Here is a 15,311-nt window from a genome sequence, read left to right as displayed (position 1 = left end):
GTTTTCCCAGTCTGCTGGAAATTTAAATCAGTGGCCGATGACAGCTTGTGACAAAAACTGTAATTCAAAACACTAAAGTTCTGGCAGCCTTCACCTGTATGACACAATTTCTATTCCACTTCTGAATAGCGTTGTAATACTGATGTACACAGGCATTTGCATGGTCCTGTCAAGAATAAATGTCGCCAGAATATGTATTCATATCAGCGAGTGATGCAGGGATTGCACAAGTTATTTTTTTCCCACATAGTCAGTGTTTTACTCATGAGGATTACACTGCACAGCACTAAAGTGGTAGCTAGAAGGGTCAAAGCAGTAAAATTATGGATTTTAACTACAGTTAAACACCGTTTGACTCAGAAGAGAAACAGTCACAGCAGAAGCTACTTATTGTAACAAACCATGTAGAAAGAATATTTGAGGAAGCAGTTATTTTTAATGCTGTCTGTGGGCATCAACAGGTATTTTATATTGACGAAGGACAAAAGTAAAAATCATTTAAAAACCAAAACAAAGATAATTTGCTTACATGATCAACTTAATTCATGCACTCATTTCAAGAAAATTGCACTTTGTTTTTAACTTTTAGTTCCTTTTTTGTAGTGTACTGAAAACCAATTTGGTTTGGATTTGGAAAACCAAATCAATATTCCACAATTAACTTGAACTGATAATATAATTTGATCAAAAAGTGTGTCTTTTTACCAGTGTGTATCAGTTACAGAGTGTAATCAACGTGACCGAGTGTAAGCACCTCTGTTGTAGTTTTGTTGCAGAAAATGGTGTCAGGAATTGCAGAATGGAAGCTTTGGTTCCAAACTTAGCTGCTGAATAAGACCTTGGTTGATAAAGGGTTGTGGTGAAGGAAGTTGCTGCTCAGCATAAACATCCCTGTTTCAATCCAAGCAGTGTGATGAAATTTCCAGAAAAAGAAGTTCTGGTGGGGAAAAAACATTGCGGGTCTTATACTTATAACCTGCCAAAGGATCCCACGTTATTATTCCTATATGGAAGCGCTTCCTGTTTTAGTGGGTCTGACTCAAAAGACTGTTCCTGTTTCAGAAATGTGCATTTAGAAATTCTTCTTCTGCCATGTAAAACAATGGAAAGGCTGATTTTTATTGCTTAAGATGTCACACTTCCAATATTTAGGCCTATAGGTTTTCTCTCTGTCTTACATTTGATAATCTGTGCTCATCAAATTAGCCTCAAACATTAAGAATGTTTTCCTTAGTGTAAATACAACTAGCAGCCGCAAAAGTAATTTATACCTCAGGCTCTGTTCGTCAGTTTAGCTCTACTGCAGTTTTTGATTTTCCACTCTCATGCGCCTTGTACCTTGTTAGCACATATAGCCACCACTAGAGGGAGCAAGCGTGCTCTTTCTCTTTCCGCAAGCAAGGCTAACACAGGAAATAAAAATGAAAGAAATGAGAGGAAGGGGGGGGGGGGAAACAGGCACTAATATCTGGAAGCAGAGTAAAAGATTAGCCCCATTAAAAAATAAATAATGTAGAGCAAAAAGGCTTGACCTTCAAGCCAACCATGTCAATGAAAATGCAGATCAGCTGCTTCAGCAAAAAAAGAAGAAAATGCACATACATATTGTACTCAAGTGGAACAATCATGAAGGCAGAAATCTGCACAGTCACTCGCTAATGTGTTGGAGTGGTATCGCTGTCCAATAAACCCAGGATCCGCATTCATTATTCACTAACGGATGGTACCGGAGCTGACAGAGCAGTTAAAGTGACAGGTGCTGGCTAACCTTGATGTCATCCGGTTTCAAAGCTGATTAAAGGCATCATTAGAAAACATGCCCGAGCCACCAAAAGCTAAAAATCTCTTTTTGCACAAGTCCCACCAACCCCCGATCGGAATAATTGATGTTGAAATGTTCAATAAAATCCCCATAATATTCAGCGAGCATCAGATTTGACCCACATGCTGCAGAGAAGCATGCCTGAATGCATGCTTGAAGTCCAATGATTAGATATTCGTTGCCTTCTTTATTCACAGGTTGCTTGTCAGGGAGTGTTTAAGCATGCTGCATGCTAATGAAAGGCGGTTTTTGGCGCGCAGTGTTCTTGGGGGAGTCCAAGCTGTGCGCAGAGAGCAGCAGCAGCAGCGTGTGCTAACCTGCACCAGTCTGGTATTCATGCACACACACACCCCATTTTTTAATATAATGTTTCAGTTATTGGAGTGTGAATGGCAGCATGTGCAGAAGCCAATTGGGATAATGATCCAGGGTGTCTGATGAGATGGGTGTGTCTCTCAGAGATTCAGACCTGTGTGCAATGTGACTCTTCATGCTGGAATAACTGAAACACAAGGAGAGCATGCCTGTATCTGGAGCTGCTGCTGGTTAAATAACTAATGTGTTGTGCAAGAGTCGTCTCTGACTCCAAACGGGAGGCCAGGTTTTCAGGGTTGACTGAGCGCCAGGCCCCTTTTTGTGCTGCGACTGCTCCAGCTGGACACCGAGCAGTGTGTGTGTGTGTGTGTGTGTGTGTGTGTGTGTGTGGGGTAGAAAAACAACAATGAGATAAATAACACGGGAACTGCACGCCGGGGTACAGTGCCCTGCCCCTTCCTGTCTCCGCTGCCGCTAACCACCGCCTGTGTGGAAAAAAAAAAAAAAAAAAACCCGACCACCTTCCTCTCTTTGTTGCACCCGTTCGACTGTGCCAATATGTCCGTCAGTCCCAAGTGAACGAGCACTGAATGCCCGAGCTCACACCTTCTTCCTTCTCGACTTCCATGCCTTTCACGCACACCTGCACGCACACACAGAGAGTGTTATTCACACACAGCTTCAGTTCGAGGGTGTCTCTTTAACCTCTGCACTGTTCAACAAACTGTTTGCCCACTTATCTTTAGTACCGCGCAGAAGTATTCACACCTCTCTAACCTTTTAATGTGGTGTCGAGACACAACAAGAGCCGGCCCAAAGCAAAAGCGAAGTGAGCTTTTGTTTAGGGCCATCGGTGGCCTCCCACAAATGCTTAATATTTAACACAGACATTAGATCTAAAATTTGTATATTAGTGTCTTGAAAGTATGGGGATCCATGGTGGCACATTTGGTAGTACTGCTGTTTTCCAGTAAGAAGGTCCAGGGTTTGATCCAGGCCTGGAGCCTTTTTGCATAATAAGTTTGCATGTTCTCCCTGTACATGTGTGGGTTCTCACCAGGTACCCTAAAAACATGACTGTCAGGTTTATTGGCCTCTCCGGATCAGGAACACCACATGGGGGGGAAGGACAATTCCAAGGACCCCAAAAATGAACATTTATATGACCTTTTGAGATGATTTATAATTTTTGTCATGGGGCCTAAAATTGCTGTGGCTGCTACCAGCTCTCACCTGTCCTCAGAGGTGAGGGTGTGTGCATGGTGCTCAGTCCTGTGTGTTTTTGCCCTGTGATGGACCGGCGACCTGCCCAGGCTGGACCCCGCCTCTCACCCAGCGACCACGGAGACAGGCACCTGTGGCGCTGCAAGGATACGCAGTTATCGATGATGGACGGATGGATGGAATAAGAGCATGCTTTCATTGGATTTGATCATTTCAGCGTAAATTAAATTTTTTAATTGAACATGTAAGCAATAATCTTCATGGTCTGACTGTTGCGTTGACATAGAGTAGTTAGCATCTGATACTGCGAGGTTGACCTTTTCTTTCTGTCTGGGCCCAGTTTGTTCACATTTACATGCCAGCGCATCGCGCACAAGGTTCATTGCATTTTATTCAGATTTCATGTGATGGCAACATAAATTAGCTTGTGTAAGATGGGAGGAAAGCCATACGTGGTTTTCAGATTTCAAAACTAAACTAAACTGAGCTAAAATAATAATAATAATAATAACTAAAACTACACAGCTAAAATGTGTGCTGGGGAGTCCATTTTATTCTGATGACAGAGAGGTAACATGGACCTAAAATATAATAGAATATATGCTTGAACCATCCAAGTGATGATAGGTTTTAAAAACTTGTTCATCTTTATTGGCTATAAATATAACTTGTTGTGCACAGTCGGAGCCTCACCACAACAAATACCGTTCTAAATATTAACTTCAGAAGCCTAATGGCACCGTTAAACCAAACATAGTAATTCTACTCAATTATACTTTCAACAGTGGGACTGTAAAAACTTCAAAATCAACAAGCTCAACCAAACTGACAGCTTTTAAAGTATGAAAATATCCTTTGTCCTGTTAAATCACTATTTTTAATTGCAAAGAAGATGTCTCCACAAATAGTGACAAAAAAGCGTATAATACTAAACAAATTTCATTAACTCATCCACTTAGTAGACAGAGTCCACCTGTGTGCTCTTTGATGGGAGAGTAAATACAGTTGTCCGAGCTCCGTCCACTTCAGGGAGACACAAACAGGGCCTCCCCACCAAACCCACCTCAGATAAGATGCTGCCTTTTGAACATCCAGACAGATGTACGTGCTCTTTTCCTTTGAGATAGGTCAGAACAAAAATCTTTATACTTTAGACAAGAAGAACACAATCTGATCTCACACTCTGATACAGCATTTGTGGGGGAGGATGGGGGTTTAGAAAAAAAAAAAGGAGAAGAAAACTGAAGAATGCACGACAGGCTTGACATGAAAAGAAGGCCATCCAGCACACAAAAGCCTGGCTCATGTAGACGGGGGACAGGCGGCTGCTGGGAGCTGAGCATGCAGCGCAGCAGACAAGCAGACAGGCGGCGTGCCCACCCAGACAGTCTCTGATGAGAAGCTGCGCTCTGGCGAGGAGCAGAGAAACAAAAGATTCAGGAGAGACGAATCAACACCGTGTGCTACCCTGGTCTGATGGAGAGACGCGAGCGGAGCTACGATACGACCCGGAGCATGCTCTGCACATTGCTGCCTTTGTGTCTGAAAACTCACATTTTCTGACTGAAGCTGCAGACAAGCGGCACGTGGTGGGAATCGGCCCTTTTTTTTAGACCAAGCGAGGTTGGGGGCAAACGTTTGCCTCGTTTTAAGACGTCGACATCGGCACGGAGACGGGGTTGTGTTAAACTTACACCGATAAAACATAAATTCACCCAATCTTAATAGAAATCAACAGGTCTGACATGCATTCAGGGTATTCTGCTGCAACAGTAAGGCTGAAAAGGGACAATGCGGGCAACTTGATGCATGTGGTGCAAGCACTGCTTCACCGTTGGAGTGTGTGTGTGTGTGTGTGTGTGTGTGTGTGTGTGTGTGTGTGTGTGTGTGTGTGTGTGTGTGTGTGTGTGTGTGCAGTGGGGCATGGAGAATGGAAGAAAAGAGTTTGAACAGCCAAGATAAAGGGCCGAAGGGGCGGGGAGGGGGGCACCAGACAACTGGGAAAAACTCGGACAAGAGAGTAGGGTGACTCAGAAGAGGTGACATCATCCTCACTTTGAATAATCCCCCCCCCCCCCCCTGGACGGGAGGGGATTGGATGGTTCCTCGGCTGCTCACTATTCACTCCCTTTCAGTTTCTGCCATGGCGCGCTGTCTGGTGAATGCTCCATTCACGGGCTCGTTGTAAACCCACGTTTTGGAAAAGACAAAAATGATCTGTTGGAAATGTTTTGCTGCTGCAGATATGCTCTATCCACTTTAGAGACCATCACATCCACACACACACACACACACACACACACACACACAAACACACACAAACACAATGCCTTGCAAAAGTATTCACGCCTCTTCAACCTTTCAGTTTTTTTTGTTTGTTTTGGGGGGTTTTCAATTTGAGATTTGGCGTAACAGGCCAACACATAGTACTGTACAGTTGTGAAGTGTAAGTCAAACAATAGCTTGTTTTCTAAATGAAAATACAAATTGAAGAAGTGTGGCATGCATTTGCAGTCAGCCCTGCTGAGAAGATCTGCAGAAGCACTTTCAGCGGCAAGCCTCATCAAGTTCAAACCACAAGCTACAATGTATTTTATTGAGATTATTATTATTATTTTTTTAGCTTTTACTGAAAGTAGGCTGACAGGAAGGGGGTGGAAGGGGGGGGGGGGCATGCAGCAAAGGACCATGGGTTGGATTCGAACCCTGGTTGACCGTGTCGAGGACTAAGGCCTCAATACATGGGTCGCGCTACCCGCTGCGCCATGCGCCCCTTTATTAAGATTATTGACCAACACAAAGTATTGCATAAAATCTGATGATACTGTAAATTAAAAATACTAGATTTATGTTCAGTCTCCTTGAATCAGCGCTTTGTCAAACCACTTTTTACAGGTTTGCGCATTTAAGCAGAAATTTTCCCCCGTTCTGATTTAAATCGCCAAAATGGACTAAATTTATGTAAGGCTTTTCTAATCATACTGACCACTCAAACGCTTTGCACTAGCCACATTCACCCAGTTGCACTCACAAATACCCGCACATTCGTACAACGATACGCAGATCAGTGGGGTGAAGCGCCCCTTTGCCCAGGGGCACGTTGAAGCGTGGCAGGAAGCTGGACTCGAGCACATAACTTTCAGATAGCAACTTTCAGATTATGATTTGTTTCTGATCATTGTCCTTTTAGGAGACCAAATGTTGACCCATTTTCAGCTTTCTGGCAAAGACAACCAGATTCTAACTTGTGGTATTTCAAGAATATTCATGATGTCATTCAGGGATTGTAGGGGTATCAAATACTGAGCTACTTATTTTGTCGGGGGAAGCTCTCCCCTCGACTGAATCAATCCAAAGTAAATATGGGATATTTCTGAAATGTTCAGTGTGAGATCTATTGCATTAATTTATATATATATATATATATATATATATATATATATATATATATATATATATATATATATATATATGTAACCTCTTTTTACACATCTTTACCAGGGGGGCCAAGGGATTTGTCCGCAATATTCATGAGGCGCCAGTAAAACGGGTATTCAACAATAACCAATGTACAGAACCAGCATATTCAGAATTTATTTGTTTATTTATTTTTAATTAATTATTACCGGCTCCACCATCACCCAACTTTCCGAGCAGCACGTAAATGCAGCAGCCTCTCCTCCGCCTGTCCATCCCTCCGTTCACCGGCGCGAGGATAGTGAGTGAGTGAGTGTGCAGTGAAGGGAAGCGAACCGTCATTCTCCTTTCTTTGCTTCCTTTCAAGGGTGCGTGCATCACTCGCGGGGGGAAAACGGCGCTCGCGACTCAACAAGTTCGCTCTCCGTTGGCTCGGTTCGACTTGACTTCGCTGCCCCGGTATTCCTCCCAGGTTCATTTTATATTTTTTTCATCCCCGCTTTGCTACTCGAGAGGCGGACTGGGCGTCGCTGGAGAGGATTTTGCTCGCCTGCCGCCGCACTAACCGGTAAGTCCCGGCTCCTTTCAGCTTTAGCTAGCATGCTAAAGTCAGTGACAGCCACTGCTAGTAAAAAGAAAGACACAAACAAACAAACAAAAAAAAAAAACAGTGGCTTAAATGAAAGCCCTGCCTGCCTGGCTGGTGGCCGTTGGAGGCGTCTGCGCCATTACCGTTGCTTTTTTTTTTTTTAACAGTTGAGCCCCTTGGTATCTGAATTACAGTAGCTCCCTTCTTTGAATGAGTATTTATGTTAAAGGCGTAAAGTAAAATGTGTATAAGCTTTATTTCGGCTGTCACGTCTCCCGGCCGTGGATACGCTGCACCGTTCCGGTGAATGTGACTCCGGAGTGGGGCGGTGGCAGCCGAGGCTGCGTGGTCGCCGAGGTGCCCAGCGGACCTGTTAGTTACAAACTGATTTTTAAATCGTTTTTTTAACGTGTGCTTGTCCTTACGCAGAGGACGCGTTCCCTCCTTGTGTGGCCATTTTGGCCGCCTTTTCACCCTAAACTTTCCCCCCTTTTCCCCGTCCTTGTCTCCCCTCCTCCATCCTTCATCGCGGATTCCCATTGTTCTGTGTGATGGGTAAAACTAGTGTGAGAAGCGAGAGATGTTTCAGTCGCCTCTGGGAGGGAGGGAGGGGGGGGATCTCATTTTTCTCCCCCCACATTTTTGTGCAGATGAATAAGCAGACAGCGTCTTGATTTAGATTTTTTTTCTTAATATAACTAAACTTGGCGCCCCCCCCCCCCTCCTCTCAGTCTGTTAACGATGACCTCTTCAGAAGCTGAAGGGGAAGAGTAAAAGCTGAAATGTCTCTACAGAGAGCAGCGCACAGCTAGCATATAACCAGAGGTGATTAATGTCAGCCCCTCTAAAAGGGATCAGCCATTGTGGTTTGAGGCTTCTGGGGGTTCCCCTTTTTCTGACCCTTTTTTAGGATTTAATTTATTAAAACTGTGCTACAGCGAATGTCGTCTCAAGGGACCTCAAATGACAATCCGGTCCAATTCAGATACAAATCGCAGGGATAAGAACAATCAGGCGGTCATAAATCGGCAGGGCCAATTTTCCCTTGATCGGCTCAAATCAGCAGATCAGATACCCAGAAATCAGATTTTCTTTTGTTCTGATCCTTTATATTTATCTAAATTAAGAGCATCCCTCATTTTATATGCGCAAGTTCGTCAGCCAACAGCTTGAACTCAGATGAAGGTTATGTGTTTTGATGCACAAATAGGGATCGTATTGTAATTCTTTAATTTTCTCTTGGATTAAAAACTGATACCTGCATCACATTTTTTGTTTGTGCTATAAATCCTTTTAGGGAAAGGGAAATTGGCTGGTCGGTCTTTAAGGCTCCAAAGAAAACGGGAAACGAGAAAAGCCTAATTGGTGCATCTCTCCTTTTTTTCTATGATATTTATCATTGCATTAGATTGTATTTATGTTAATCTATCTGTATGACTAGGTAGCATATGTATTAATTTGATTGGTGTATTTTATTTAATAATGTGTCAAATCAGGCTTTTTCTGGGCGGTACTGATTTCAGGTTATCTATGGGGCGTGACCTGCAGCACGTTTTTCTCTCTCTCTTTTTTTTTTTTTTCTTCTTCTGTCTGATAGTGTGTGTGTGTGTGTGTGGGGGGGGGGGGGGGGGGGGGGGGGTTAAAAATGGCCAGGTCAGACCTCAAACAATACCAGTATTTAGCATTAGCCAAGAATAGCCTGACTGGTGCATTTCTAACATATTATTATAGAAATATTTGATCAGAACCCAATTCACAAAGATCCAATCATGTAAGCAAACTCTTATTCAGTTGCGTTCAAAGTCCTTCATTATAAAACGATAAAGCAGAGATGCACTGATCAGGCTTTTCCTTGCCAGTGTCGATTTCAGGGATTTCTGGTTTTCTTTCAGGTGCGACCTGCCATATAATTGTTTTTTTTTCTCTCCGATGGACAACAATGCATAACAGAGAAAATAGGTTTTGCATTGTCTTTTAATAGAGGAGGTAGTTTCAGAATCCAACAGATAATGAAGGAACTACAAGACTACCCTGTATAAAATCAAATACTGTTCATGGTATAATGCCAACTGGTAAAAAGTGATCCATCTAAGCAAGGCCCGGCTGATTGTATGGAGTCAGTCACTCCTCATGAGGCAGCATGAAGGAGATATAACTTATTTTTTTCTGCTGTAGAACAATGGCAAGAAGAAAACCGTCAATTTATAAAGCCCGATTTAAAAACACGACACAAAATGAGACGGCACGTCTTTATCCCTCGCCCACAGCTGTGTTCTCTTCCCTTGCGGTGCCGCAGACAACAGCATAAATTGTTTGAAGCCTGGTGGGCGAAGCCAGATTGGGTTGGCCAGTAATATGTGGTGATCCACCATGATGTTGAAGTCATCCACAATAAATGGCATCCCAGGGCAACTAAGATGAGCCCTTTTTTTTTTTTAGGGCTGGCCTTGCTTGGAGGCTCTCCAGCACTCTTAAGTCAGGGGTGAGCCAGACGCCGGCCCCCGCCCACCCCTCCCCAGAGCATGGCTAAACGAACGGCTGACTCATAGTGCGTCTTGGATGAGGCTTGGCAATGAAGGACAGCCAGCCTAATGCAATCATGTGAAATTAAATCTAGTCGCCATTAAAAAGACACACTGTTTAAATGAAGTTATGGGGGGGCGACTTTGAAAGATTATTACTTAGAGCGTGTGGATTAAAGCCAGAGGCGCTCTGTTTGTGCCGAGGATTTATTGGATACCAGACTGAAACAAACGAGGGTAATCGTGGTATCTAAGAGAGAGAGGCAAAAAAAAAAAAAAAGGATAATATTCCTGCATTTTGTGATGGCGTTTAAAGAGTGATTCACCAGCAGCATGGATTCTGTATGGATCCGCTCTTCATAGTAAGGAATGTGTTTTTACTCGAGATGGAGCGGTCTGTCTCCACGTGTGTCAGAGGAGTCCAAAACAAAGGGGATGGCTAGACACAGACTGTCGGCATGCCTTTGTAAGGTGAATACAAAAAGCACTTGCTTCACATTTAGGCAATTCATTTGGATTTTAAAGTTCAAACCAATAAAACAAATAGATTTTTCTTTAGACCATTTTAAAATAAACAATGGTATTATTTAAAAAAACCAAAAAGCCATATCATGATCAAGATAACAAAGCATGTAGGTCGAAGAACATTTTTGAGCACATTGTTATGTTTATGTGCAATATTGAACATTTTATATCATGCGTTCTGTAAGCGATTCAACTGAGATGTAGGAGAAAGGCTTGGAGTGACCTCAGACCATGTGGAGGATAAAGTAATGTAGCTAGGCCTGGGCAATATATCGAGATTTAAAAAATAGAGATGACAAAAAATGTATTTAAGATGATACTATCGTTTTATATTGAGATGATCTGCGTTGTTTATAATTATACTTTTAGCTACTCCAGTAGGTTACTTTTCAGCTGTTCCTCATATTTATCTACAGCTGTGTGTTAAAAAATTTGCTTGTGAGACCTTTTGGATAAAGATTTGATTCAGAGACGCCTTTTTATAATTTATGAAAAGAAAAACACTTCGAGATAAATATCGTATATCAGCATTCAGCCTAAAATGATCAAGATATTATTTTTGATCCATATCGCCCGGCCCTAAATGCAGCACCGCTTCTCCTCCACCTATTGCTGCACGCTGCTGGTCAGCTGGCTGAAGGAAGGCTACCATGGTTTCACACTTACAGAAAAGACAAGTTTGAGTGGTGGTGGGTGGGGGGGCAAATAAAAATGTCATACTTAAGACTTGAAGTACACTTAGTTTTACTCTATTATGCAAAGTCAAAAGCTATATAATAGATTAAAAGGTAACATAAAAACACCCCCTTGGTATCTTGCTACGATAACAGTTTATAAAACTGATGGGTCTGTGCAAAGGCATAGACTAGGACTGGACAACATTTTTTTTTTTTATAATATGCTCTATAAAATCCTTTTTTTTTTTTTTTTTTATTTGCATTTTTTACAAATTGAACATTTACTTAAATGCAAATGGTATTTAGCCATATAGTAAATATGTTATGGTAAGATTTTTGCAATTTAAGAAAAAAAAAAAGTCCTAAATTTAGTTATTTATAGGTGTATACTGTAGCACACATCCCTTAGGAAATAAAGAAAGTCGTTTTTAATAGGAACGCCACACTTTAAATATAAATATTCTAATAACACCCAACCTAATACCTCCTTGGCTTTATGATTTATTTATTTTAATTTTTTTCGGCAGCCTTCAGTAAACACACCTCGCGTTTGCTGAGGATCTTTACTTGAGAAGTACTTCGTAGAACGGCACTTGCTTCCTCTCTGTTTTTGACATGACTTGTTGCTAATTTGGCTTGTAACATGTTTAGTTGAGGTTCCAATTAATCATTTGTTGCCAACACCCGCAGAAAGATTTGTTGTCCTGCTTCTAAGCCCTTTGGTTTAAATGTCCTAATTGTTCCTGACTAGGAGCCTGGCAGCTGTAGCGGCTGACACAGCGTTAATACCACTGCGTTCGCCGTCGATAACGGTGCAAAAGGTGAAGGAAAAAAAAAGGATTGATGAAGAAAATACAGTTCAGCTTTGTCACAAATTCAGAGTAATACATTCATCAGTCTAAGTGGTGTTATCTGACATTTAACTTTGTCAATGAATGATGAATTTAACACGGTTAGAAGCACTTACTCTTTATGAGAAGTGATTAATCTATATCCATTTGGAGTAGTCTCATCAGTCCGTTGGAAATGCTAAGTAATTGCTGCTTTTTACTCTCTGAAAGTAAACTAAAACTTGTGTTTTAGTGTTTTAACGGTGTATTAAGCGGCCTAGGTCTAAAATGTAGCTGTAAGGTCTGATGTTTGGGTCATTTTAAATGCTAATAACCAATTTTGCCCCAGGCTGCCCTCTTGACCCTTGCCTCGGCTCTGAGAGGGGAGATGATGATTAATAGACTCATGTGCCAACTTTCCTGTAGCCTAAAGGCCGCCGTTGGTGGGAGTGTGACTCACAATGAAATCCCCTGCCCCCAGCTCTGGACGGCGTGGTGACAAGGTCGAGCCTGTGCCTCTGGTCATCCAGCTTTTTTTGGCCTTAACCCTCCGCTCTTGCGGTCCTTGCCATCATTAGAAATGACCACCATCCCCTGTAGCTCTCCTCTAATCCATTAAAGCCCACAATAGCTCCTTGTTCCGAGATCATCCAAACACCAACAGAAACGGTCTGTTTTGCAGAATTTCCTCCTGTTGTCCCGGTGATAGGAGGCTCAAGGAAACCGCTGTGGGCGCCACGCTACATTTGCAAAGCAAAGATAAAGCGGAGATAAGCCCCGCTGTTGTCTGTGCTCCTGGTTCTGATAGCAGCCCACGGTCGGTGGTATTGCAGTTGTCCATGCATGCAGTTGGCAACTGGTGGGGCCGTTTGGAGATTGGGTTTGCCAACAGCTGCAGTAATTTGCTGTGTTTGGACAATCTGAATTCCCCTGGTGGGAGCATAGATAATGATCACAGATCAGTTGCTAGGATTCAGGACTGGATTCTTTTCCCTTTTTCTGCACAATGCATTTGTGGAGCTTAGTGTTTTGGTGCCGGCCAGTCTTGAGGTTGTGGTTATTGAGTCACTTTGGGCTCTCAGAGAAAAAGAATAACTGAGCTCATCCTTCCTTATTGCCACCTTTATCCCCTCACATGATGTGTCCAAATTACTGTTGACTCTTCCCAGTCTGCTGGCAACATGTGCAGCAGTTCCTTAATGCCAAACATTAGTGATGATACGCAGGTTTTTGTAGTTGTTTGTAGTAACGCACCATTTAGAAAATTATGGCTTCTGTTTTTATGAGATTTTGACTTTCTGAAAAAGATTTTAGCTGCTTACAAATTGTCTTTAAATAATAACAGCATTAACATGCTTTTCTACCCTTCCAGTCGTTTGCGAACACTATTTATATTGAGTGCAAAGGCGACGTCACACTGTGTGGATAATAGGAGTTTCTGTAAGGTGGGTTTTTACTGCTCTATAACAAAGACAATGATCCTTGATTTGACGTTTTAAGCACTATAGTACTGTGAAGTAGCAATTAGCAAGGTTGGCATTACTAACTGCAAATAAAAGGTTAACTTTATATTCTCCAAATAACGTAGAGCCTTACCTTTTTTAAATATGATTTAAAAAATGCAGGAAATCTTTCCAAGCAGAGCAGGTTAACAGTCGTTGGTTCAAAACTCTAACGGACAAAGCAGAACAACTTTGCTGAACTGTTCATCCTTCTTGTCTTGTTGCTGAAGCTGGGCCCGGGGCAGTTTGGCCATTTCCCATATCAAAGAAATGTCCCCCAATAAGCCTGCACAATATTAGTACAACATGCATTTTTGATATTATTGTTGAATGGTGCAATAACAATAATGTTTGCGTCCACATGATTCTCAGGTTTCTTTTTCTCTTCTATCATCGTATTGCGCACGCCTGAGTGTGGGCACCAGTAGCAGAGAAATTCCACCCAAAGGTCCAAATATAGCCTTAACATCCAGGGTCTGAATGAATAGCACTCCAAATATGTATATTAGCACACCAAATAATGTATGTAGTAGTAGTAACACATTAACAATGCAATGTAGGTTATATTTTGTATCCCCAAACGGTTTCTCAGGAAACCACCAATACTGTAAATGCTTGAAATTGGGGGGGCGGGGGGCAAGCTGACCATGTAACAGCCTGAATGAACAACCAAGATCCTGTCTTCAAAATAGTTTTTTTTTAGTTTAAATAGCTTCTTACGCTGTGTGTTTGCTCTAATTTAATTTTTAAACACCTCACTGGATGGAAAAACATTGGATAAAGGTCTCCTCCTTCAGTGATAGCATCCACACTGAAGGGTGTTGTTAGTGTAAGCTGGTAGTGTTTGGGCACGGTGAGTTTACTAGAGATGCACCGATACGATACCCGTATCGGATATCGGCTCCGATATGGAGAAATTAGCTGGATCAGATATCGGATGATTGATGACAGTCCATTCATTAGCACGGCAGCTAGCGACGAGCAAACGCAGAGCACCATGGAGCAAGTGCCGGACGGAGCCTGGTCTGTTATTTGGAAACATTTCAAACTTGATACGCCAACAAGTCCAACTGCTACATGCAGCGTCTGCAGTGCGTAAGTTGCGAGGGGGTTGATAAGGTTGGTGAATTCAACACCACAGACTTCAATAAGCACCATGCTAACCATGCTAAAGAACATGCAGAACTTTTTTTCAACAATGTTTATTTATGTTTATTCATTCAACAGTAGTATCGAATCGGTATCGGCCGATGTGCTTTAGCCCGGGGATTGGATCGGAGAAAAAACTGGATGGATGAATCTCTAGAGTTCACTGCCGTTGTTTTGCATAATTTCCAGATGTTTGGTTTGTGGTTTGCTGCTCGGAAAGCTGTGTTCACGATGCACTGAACAGGTGAACCACCCAACCCGTTTGACGTCCTGCAAAAGATCAGATCCCATCTGGAACGTGTCGTGTTCCACTTCAAACAGAAGCGCATAATCCTCTTATGGACTCAGTTGTTGTTCTTGTACCCTGCACGTGGGTGTCCATACCGCCCCGCGCAATCTGCTAAGAAAGCCGGAGCCACTCGAGCACATTTCTCCCATCCTGTCCAGATGCGACGGCTCTGCCCACCTCCTCCATCTCTGTATGCTCTGTCTGGTGTCATTGATCCAAGCCACCAGCTGGTCCTGGGCTGGCCTGATCTCATTTACCCCCAGAGAGGAGCTTGTTTGTGGGCAGACTGCCCATTATGGAGCTGATCCAGCAGCTCTTCAAGTTACAAATTAGCCTTAGTTACTCTGCTGGATCCTAGGTCTACCTTCTTATCTTGCTGCGTATTTTCATTACTGTCCCTTCTGGTCTGTTTTTATCCACCCAGCCTTCTTTTGTCCCCCACCTTAAAAT

At 42.6% G+C, this 15,311-nt stretch overlaps 1 protein-coding gene and 1 long non-coding RNA gene across 3 annotated transcripts in view; one reads left to right on the top strand and one right to left on the bottom strand.

Moving 5' to 3' along the window:
• Nucleotides 1-3,423: 3,423 nt before the first annotated feature.
• LOC118566300 lies at nt 3,424-4,533 on the bottom strand. The gene is made up of 2 exons (XR_004932942.1): nt 4,425-4,533; nt 3,424-3,500 (listed from the first exon to the last, which is right to left on the bottom strand). It is a non-coding gene; the product is annotated as an uncharacterized LOC118566300 (long non-coding RNA).
• Nucleotides 4,534-7,050: 2,517 nt separating this feature from the next.
• Nucleotides 7,051-15,311, top strand: part of wu:fb95e10 (cardiomyopathy-associated protein 5) — a 42,333-nt gene continuing 34,072 nt past the window's right edge. For both annotated transcript variants that reach the window (XM_036148433.1, XM_021319203.2), the window contains exon 1: nt 7,051-7,346. The gene's annotated coding sequence lies outside the window, so the exon portion shown is untranslated. The remainder of the gene's footprint in view (nt 7,347-15,311) is intronic.

Source organism: Fundulus heteroclitus, chromosome 16, assembly GCF_011125445.2.
Source record: "Fundulus heteroclitus isolate FHET01 chromosome 16, MU-UCD_Fhet_4.1, whole genome shotgun sequence".
Taxonomy (NCBI): domain Eukaryota; kingdom Metazoa; phylum Chordata; class Actinopteri; order Cyprinodontiformes; family Fundulidae; genus Fundulus; species Fundulus heteroclitus.
Note: the sequence above shows the minus strand (reverse complement) of the source record. Positions and strands in the feature narration are given on the sequence as shown.